The 9,577-nt window shown below is 38.3% G+C and overlaps 1 non-coding gene across 1 annotated transcript; it reads left to right on the top strand.

The window, feature by feature from the left end:
• Window positions 1–8,590: 8,590 nt before the first annotated feature.
• On the top strand, window positions 8,591–8,697 carry LOC145128115 (small nucleolar RNA R71). Its single transcript, XR_013716716.1, has one exon. It is a non-coding gene; the product is annotated as a small nucleolar RNA R71 (small nucleolar RNA).
• Window positions 8,698–9,577: the final 880 nt, after the last annotated feature.

Here is a 9,577-nt window from a genome sequence, read left to right as displayed (position 1 = left end):
AGTCTTAACTGAAGCTGAAGCAGGGGGTTGGCCATACTTAAGGTGTGCTTCATTTTCAATTTCTTCCTTAGTCAGAGGGGTGAAAGTGTAATGATCATTGAAAGGAGGTGGAACATCATGATACCCTAGACCCTTGTTTTGATTATCTTTGAATGTTAATTGTTTTTCAATCATCGATGCAACTACCTCACTTGACACATCAAATTTCTTAAAGTTGAATTCAACATCTTTATATTTTGCTTTTAATGCATCAAGTTCGGCAGTCACAGCATCAAAATCTTTCTTAAGATATCTATAATGAAAGCATTTGTCACTGTACTCTGACTGTAATTTCTTAAAGTCATTAGTCTTGGCCTCTAATTGTTCTTTTAATGGTTTCAGGCCTTTCCTAAGTTGGTACCCCTCATATTTAAGTTCCTCATTTTCTCTATTTAATAAATCGATGTGTTCATGTAAATTTTTAACAGTTTTAATGCAAGTTTGAGAGCATGAAACTTCATTGACCGGAATGTTTGAGGAATTCATTGTTTAAAAATATGCTCTTTGACTTAAAACTCAAAAGCAAACCTTAAAAATCAAATTTAAAAAGTCAAACTTAAAAGTCAAACCGAAAAGCTAAATTTGAAATTTTGAAGTTTAAACGAGAAAGTCAAAGTTTAAAGTCAAAGGTCAAACTTGAAAGTCAAAGTCAAAATTTTAGGTCAAAATTCAATATAGAAGGTCAAAAATTAAAAAACTAAAATTTTGGAAGAGAATGGAATTTAAAAATAAAAAGAAATTGATTTTTGGGCTAAAAGTGACAATATTGCGAAAATAGGAACCAGAAACGACTCCTTTTGAATTAAATTCGGAAGGCATATATCATTTAGCAACCTAGATCAGTTGGAAAGGTGCTTGGTTTATGAGGGACCCAAGTTCGATCCTTGGCAACCCACAAAAACGTTTCCTATTTTTGCTGATGCGAGGATGCTGCGTGCGAAGCCTATCCGAAGCCTGTCCAAAGCTAGAACCGATGTTGAGCCGTGAACGAGGCGATGACCGCAAACTGCTGAGCCGTAAACCGAGGACCGTAAACCGAGGCCGTAGACTCCGAGGCCGTAAACCCTTCAAAGGCCGTAAACCCTGTTTCAGATGCGAAAAAAAACGACGTTTTTCACCCTTTTCGCTCCAAAACTCGATCCGAAACTCGTTTTTATCAAAAACGCGAAGAACAAACCCCCCTGATTTTCAAATATCTATCCAAAAACGCAGAAATCTTTCAAAAATAAGATCAAATACGCTCCATATCTGACAAAAATGATTGATACAATCCAAGCTCTGATACCACTTGTAAGTCCCCAATCTGCTTGTGTATCAATCAGATCCGTTTGATGGTGCAGAATTCCAATCAAACGGATGATGCCAGATCAACTTAGAAGAAAAGGAGAAGAAGAATAATATGAATCTTGTTATGATTTGATTAGAATTGAAGTTCCTTCCACAAGATTCACACACTTACACAAACACTTATGCTCCTTTCTCTCTCTCTTAGCCGTAAACTCTCACTATTTCATCAACCACTCCTCACCCCTAACACCTATATATATACTTGGGGAATATGGGTCGTAAATGGCTTTACGGCCGTAAACCTGTTTACGGCCGTAAACAGCCATTGGGCCGTAAACACTTTTCGGTCCTAGACGGAAAATTACAATTGCCTAGAAAAGCAAAGTATAAACCATAATTTAGACCCAACAATACCTTCCTTGTCACAATGCATTTTAAAGCCGTGAGGGCAGAAGATCCCATAAGAACTCTGCAGTTAAGCATGCTCGGGCGGAAGTAGTACCGGCATGGGTGACCCCTGGGAAGTCCTCGCGCCGAGTGGCCCAAAGCGGACAATATTATGATACGTGCCAGAGAGGGATGTTACATGGGAAGGATGGGCACAATCGCGATGGGTGTTTTAAGCGCGTAGGATACCCGGAATGGTGGCTCGGAAAGGGAAAATTAGAAAAAGGAAGAACTAAAGTTGCATTTGTTGAAATGACAAAAGACATGGATGGTTTCAAGCACGATGTTGGCAAACAAAGCCCTATAGCTAGTGTAATCAATGATCAATTTAAACAATTTGCCAACCTGTTTGCTGCGAAAAAGTCTCAAAATGATGATGGTGTTCAACCAATGACAAACATGGCAGGTAGATTCGGTGAGGGTAACGAATGGGTTGTGGAATCGGGTTACACCAAGCACATAATCAACACTCTAAACCATTTTTAAAATAATCTTGACACGTCTTGGAAGTTACCTGTGACTATACCAAATGGCGTCTCCATTCCTTTGAAGGGAAAAGGAACATGTACCTTACCCAATGAAACTAAAATTCGTGATGTTTTATATGCTCCAGACTTCACGTGTAATCTATTTTTAGTGAGCAGGTTAACAAAGGGCCTTGAATGCGCTATAACATTCTTTACGAATTTCTTTGTTATACAGGACTTAAGTTCGAAGATGTTGATTAGAACGGGTAGTTGTAAAGAAGGTCTATATCGCACGAATGGCGAGAAGAATGGAAGAAGAGTATTAGCAACAATGGGTGAAGTGTGTCACAAATGTTGTGAACATGCCTCACATGGCAAACTTTCTCATTTTGATTTCTTTTCTTCAAAACCAAACAGTATGATTTGTGATTCTTATGCAAAGGAAAAGTTTACTAGACTTCCATTTCCTACTAGTTCAACCAAATCAAATGAATGTTTTGACCTTTTGCATTGTGATATATTGGGGAAATATCGAACTCCTTCCCTTACTCGTGCTAATTATTTCCTTAAGGTCGTTGATGATTTTAGTCATTCTGTATGGATCTTTCTTTTACGACACAAATATGAAACAAGTGATTGCTTGATTAGTTTTTGCAAGATGGTTGATGTGTGTAAAACCAACCAGTTTTAATCCTACTTATAAAATCTAAATTAATCACACAAAGGCAGTGGACCTGTCTATTGGTGGTATAGTTCTAGTAAGCAGGGTATCGAACTCAGGGAACGGCAATTTAAACTAATTACTAAAATTATCTAATAGAAACTAACAAATAATAAAAGAGAGGGTTTTCTCTAGTTTTACAAGACTAGAAACTTACTAACTAATACTTAAACTAATTAACTGAACACTAGATAAGCAAAGATTCGACTAAATTCAATAATTAATGAGACTTCTGTTTAGGTTCAACTCAATTGATCCTATGGTTGATTTTGTGGTAATAGTGCAGTGGGTTAACTCTTTTATTAGCTACCGATTCAGGTGATTAGGTTCACATTCGCTACACTAATCCTTAGAAAACAAACTAATTCAAACAGTGGCCAGTTGTCCAAATTAATTTAATTCCCTAGGTTATTTATTCGGGTTAATTAAGACTTGTTGTGGTTAACTAATTTGCCCCTTTAGTTGACCTCTTGTTGATGGTCATCACACAAGCTCACACGTAAATTTACCTATTTTCTTATTAATTCTAGTTTCACATTCGCTAATCCTAGTCATATAATAAAGTGTTCACATAAATTATACGAGGTAAACAATTAAGAGATGTTCATGCAACTTAATTATCTTCCTATTAACAGAAAAATAGTTTTCATTCACACATAAGGTTCTTTAACAAGCTTAAATTAACAAAATCACCAATATAAAACTAATCCTACCATAAATCAAACCATAGTATCCATATTGTCTCCCCAAACAGAAGCTATAAAGGTTTTAGCTCATGATTAAGGTAAAAACGAACTCAAACACAGATGCTAAAAGCTTAAACATAATTAAAACTAAAGATCTAAGTAAAGGGTTATGATTTGTGCCTTAATTCTCCTTTTAAATTGGATCTAGGGTTGGATCTTCACTCTCCAGGTCTCCTCTGGCTCTTAATCGCAGCTTCTCTCCCCAAGGGTTCTCCCCAAAAAGACGTGAATCGATCTGAGGGTCTCTTTTTATAGATTCGACCCGACTCGTCGAGCCCAAGACTGACTCGTCGAGTCCATCATTAAATTCCCGTGTACGGCAAGTCAAGGACTTCTTCTGCTTTGCGAAACTTCGTGGCGACTCGTCGAGTCGGTGACCAACTCGCCGAGTCCCTTGTGGTTTTTTTTTGGTGTTTTCTTGTTTTGTTCATTCCACAGCTTCCCGATAGTTGCTCCTGCTTCCTTTTGCTTCCGAGTACTTCTTTTGGACTGAAAATACAATTCAAAGATAATTAAGTACCTTTTTGTCAATAATATGCAAATATTTAACTAATAAATGATAAAAATCTATATTAAATATAAGGCTGAATATGCACATATCAAAATACCCCACACTTGACTTTTGCTTGCCCCCAAGCAAAACTGAATTTTAAACATACTAGCATCACATAAGACAATCCCAATCTATCCCAGCCATTATGTCAAGACCGCAACGCATGCATTTGTGTCTAAATTTTTTCCTAAGGACCCCCCTAATTCTAAATACTAACAATCCTCATAAACACTCGCCCACTTCTTTTGAACAACGCTCATTTTATGCATCCCTCCGAATCCATCCCCAGAAAACTTTTTAACCTCAAGGTATTTTTGGTCAAGCAACCCAAGCATACATAATCTAGAAAATTACAATTTTTGATACCACAATGGAGCTCTTTGGAATTCTTCACTTCTTTGTTGTTTGATCTTTGATTTCTTTGAATTCACCACCTTGTTGTTTGATTTTTGGTATCTTCAACTTTTTGAATTTCTTTAGAACTTTGATCTTTTGATCTTCACTTTAACTGCTCCAAAATTCTTACAACTTTTCTTGTAATTCTCTCTTTTTATTTTTTACATGTAATTTTTTTTTCACTCAATACCTACATGCTTAAGCAAGGGCACTCAACTTCAACCTTTATTGGTTAAAGTATTAGTTTTCCTAGATACATTTCAAGTACACGATGCTAAACATGTTGCGATCCTCAAACTAAGCGAGGTTGTGTTTTTGTCTCATGATTTCACTAGAATAAAGGGGGCCACAAATGACTATAATGTATATAGGCTCAACTAAACATGTGGGTCTTCATAGAATCATCAAACATAATACTAGCATGAACCCTAATTGCTTTTACCAAGATTTCCTAAATTAATCCTAGCAATTTTTATTCAAAAATTTCAAAATTTAACTAAAAATTCAACTAATGTAACCAACCCCCTACCCCACACTTAATTCATGCAATGTCCCCATTTTCCTAAATTAATCCTAGCAATTTTTATTCAAAAATTTCAAAATTTAACTAAAAATTCAACTAATGTAACCAACCCCCTACCCCACACTTAATTCATGCAATGTCCCCATTGCATATCATGACAATTAAAGAACATAAAAGTAAAGAGAGAATTGGAACAAACTCCCCTGGGATAGTAGTGGCGAGGTTAATATTTCTTCTTTTGAGCTCCATCTTCAGCTGACTTTAGACATGGGAACAGCTCATCCATGCCTTGGGTGTCATTCGTCTCGTGTGGTTATGCTCCAAAATATAGAGGAAAAGGCTCTTGGAAATTCTCAGAAATTGATTTTTAATAGTATAGCCAAATGCCCTTGTCAAATGTAATCCAGTCACCAACTTGAAGGTAAGAGAAAGAGTAACTCGTCGAGTCCAGAGTGAACTCGCCGAGTTAAGTCGATAACAGTCGGGTTTTTCCAAATGGACTCGTCGAGTATCTGAATGGAACTCGACGAGTTTTCTTCAATGAGTGAAAAAAAAAATTAGCTCCTGCTTCAGGTTCGTTTCTGGGGTTTTTAGAGATTATTATAGCAATATTCCCCCTCATTTTTCTTTAGTAAAAACACATCCCTTCAGCTGTTTAATTATCGGACTCGTAATTGGACTCAATTCTCCCATTCTTCTCGTTTTAGACTCGATCCCACGTTTTATTCCTCACACTTTATTCGTTCATTCTATCCCTCACCCTATATTCTGAAAAGATCAAAAACAAATACCAAGTAATAAAAAAAATAAAAATAAAAATCCTAAGTTATCCCTAAATACTAAAAGTTTAGAAAGAAAAAGAAAAGCAAACTCTCGTAACGGGTTGCCTCCCGCCAAGCGCTTCTTTTTTAGGAGTCTTTAGCTGGACTCCCTCCCGCTCTACGTTTCTTCGTTGCTCTTCATCCGGATGCCATTCTTGATCTTTTGTTGCTTATACTTCGTCTTGTAAGCGTATATCTTCCTTTTGTAAGCTCTTCTTAATTCTTCTTTCCTCCTCTTTTGAGCATTATCTTCATATTCATACCTTATCCTTTTTCCACACTTCTCTTTCTTCAACCCGTTTCTTGCACCTATCTTTCGGACTTCTTCTTTATCAACCTTGATTTTTCGTTCAACTTCCACTTCATCGTCACTTGATATTAGGAATTCGTAATCACTCTCATCACCTTCCAAAGAATCTGGTGGTTCAAATGTGAACACTTCATAATTAGTCGACACTTGGGCTCGAGGTTTTGTTCTTTTAAGTGTAGGTAACTTGTTCTTCTGATTAGCAATTTGTGACTCAATGGACGAATTCGGCAAGTCATTATTATCAGCCCTTGCATTCTCCTTTTCTCCCAAACTTGCCCCCTCGTTAAGTCGAATTGCTTCATCTTTTTGTATTAACGTGTCCAGGTAAGCTACTTGTGCGTTTTGGAAGTCACAATAATTTTTAACAAATTCTCCTTCTGCTATTGGACCTTCCAAAGACTCAGAAAAAATATGCAAGTCTGTGCCATAAAGAGAACTTGAAAGTGGCAGGTCAAGGTTTTCAGTAAAATTGAAATTCTCGATTGGACTCGTCGAGTCAGTCGATGCGACTCGGCGAGTCAATGCGTGTTCCACAATTTTAATTGTTTCTTCTGAATCAGCCTCCTCTAGTAACTTTTCTATCTCCTTTAAATCTTTTTTAGCATCAAAATTTCCTCCAAAAGTTAGTAGAAATTTACTTGGATCCTCTTCTTGTAAAAGTGCAAGCTCTTTCTCTAAATTTCATCATTCAAATCAATTGAGGAAACTTCTTCTTTCTTTGACTCTGCATGCTTAATGTCTTGTGTAGTCTTAAACACCATTGAATCGTTCCCCGTCCTTAGTGTTAGGGTGGATTCGCATACATCGACCAATGCACAAGTGGTCTTCAAAAATGGTCTCCCCAAAATAATTGGAACTTTGGGGTCTTCTTCCATGTCAAGCACTACAAAATCCACATGAAACACAAACTTATCTACCTTGATGAGAAGATCTTCACAAACACCTTTTGGATGAATGATTGTCTTATCGGCTAGATGGATCTTCATGTCAATAGGCTTTGGCTCCGGCAAGTTCAACTTCTTGAAGAAAGAGTATGGCATGAGATTAATGCTTGCACCCGAATCCGTCAACGCTCGAGTGGTAATTAGATTCCCAAATTGGCAAGGTAAGGTAATACTACCTGGATCGCCCTTCTTCTTTGGCAGCTCATTTAACACCAACTCAGCGACTTCTGCCATATTTTTTCTAGCGGTAAAGAGACCCTTAAGCAAGCTTACATATTTAGGCGTTTGAAGTATTGTTTCAACAAATGGAATATTGAATTGAAGGGCCTTTACATGCTCCATGAAAGCTCTGTATTCTTTAACCTTCTCATCAGGTATGGCTCGAATCGGGAATGGCAAAGGTGGCCTGTAAGGCTTTAAAGAAACAGCAGATTTGTCATCAGGCCTTGGACTCGTCGAGTCCATGAGATGGACTCGGCGAGTCGAGTCGGGTTTTGCTGAACTTGAGTATTCTGTCTTTTCTTCTTGCACCTTTGTTGAGGCCTTCTGTGCAGGGGTCAGAGGAGTGAAAATTTTCCCATAACTAGTTGTTATTGCATTAATATGCGCCATTTTCGGATTGTTTTCGGTGTTGCTTGGAAGTTCACCCGCTTGTCTTTGATTAACTTGTTGAGCCAGTTGTCCTATCTGCTTCTCGATGTTGTGAATGGATGCTTGCTGGTTCCTTAGTATAGTTGTTGTTTCTTGTATTGCAGCATCATGATCATTGTGTCTTTTCTCAGAAGCAGCTACAAATTTTGTTAGCATCTCTTCCAAGTTGGGTTTCCTGTCTTGCACTGGTTCCTCTTTTTGGTATATACCCCTTGCTTGTTGTCTAAACTTCTCCTCCTTTGCCTTCTTGTATTCATCATAGGGTAGCCATTCTTTCTTCAGTTTCCGCCAATCATAATCAAACCTATCACCGCTTGAATAGCATACTTGCGCCTTTTTGTTTCCATTCTCGTCCAAGTCGCAATCTCTCGTAAGGTGAGATCCAATGCAATTTTCACAACCCACCCGAATAGCATGGATTGTTTGATCCATCTTTGTCATCGTCCTATCTAAACTATCTAGTTTAGCCAGCATTGCCGCCATGCCATCGTTAACCGTGTTCACTACCCCCCTACTTACTTCATTTCGTGGGTTGTGATATTCTCTAGAATGTTTAGAGAACTCCTCAATCAATTCCTTTATCACCGGGGGTGCCTTCTTTGTGAGGGGTCCTTGCGAGTCAAGGAGCTGTCGAGTTGTAACATTGACTCCATCATAGAAGATGGAGACTTCTTGTTGGCTATTAAGGTCATGGTGTGGGCAATTCCTTAGTAGACTTTTGTACCTCTCCCACGCCTCATAAAGGGACTCTCCGGGTTGTTGTTCAAAGTTGGCTATAGCTTTCTTCAACTTGGCTATTTTAGAAGGTGGGCAAAACTGGTCAATGAATTCTTCTTTCATCTTGGCCCATGTAGTGATGGATCCGGGAGGGAGTGACTTGAGCCAATCTTTTGCAGCACCCTTGAATGTAACTGGAAGCATACGAAGCAGCTGGGTTTCGCGAGGCACATTTGGAACATTAAAGTAATCAGCTACATCATTGACTTCATCCAAGTGTTTATAAGCATCTTCGTGGTCTTTCCCGTAAAAGGGTATCTCCTTGAGTTGAGCAAGGATGTGACCCTTGAGCTCAAAAGTGGCAGTTGCTGGAATTTCGGGTTGCACAAGTCCCGAGCCGGTGTCATCACGTATCCTCTTCTTCCATTCCCCCATGGGGACTTCATCGATGTTAGCCATGGGAATAGTTAACATCGATGTAGGGTCTTCTTCTCCTTCGGTTTCGTACTCGGAGTCCTCCTTGATTGGGTCGTCGCTTGCCAAAGAGGTGTTGGATTCTCCGACTTTCTTGCCCTTCTTCTTGCTGAAAACGGATTTGAGATTCTTTAGCGGTGAATTCTTCGGTTTTTCGGGATCTCTAATCGTTATGCCTCTGTTCCTTCTAAGTGTTGCTTCCGGGTCGTCAAACGGTGGGATCAGAGGTGTATTTCCTCCTCTGGTCATAAAAGTCCTGCAAACAAAAAGAAAAAACACACGTAAAAAGAACAAAAGAAAACTAAAAACGAAATTAGCTGTTCAGTGATGGACTCATCGAGTCTGTTCGAATGGACTCGGCGAGTTCAGTGTAAAAACAGCAAAAAATTTTAACTAAAATTTCCTAAAAACTTAAAGCTAAAATTAAAACCTAATGCTAAATCTAATAGAAGCAGTAACTTTGTGCAAGATAAATCTCACA

This window comes from Lactuca virosa, chromosome 7 (genome assembly GCF_052849685.1).
Source record: "Lactuca virosa cultivar CGN04683 chromosome 7, Lactuca_virosa_CGN04683_v6, whole genome shotgun sequence".
Classification (NCBI taxonomy): Eukaryota; Viridiplantae; Streptophyta; class Magnoliopsida; order Asterales; family Asteraceae; genus Lactuca; species Lactuca virosa.
This window is presented reverse-complemented; position numbering and strand designations above follow the sequence as displayed.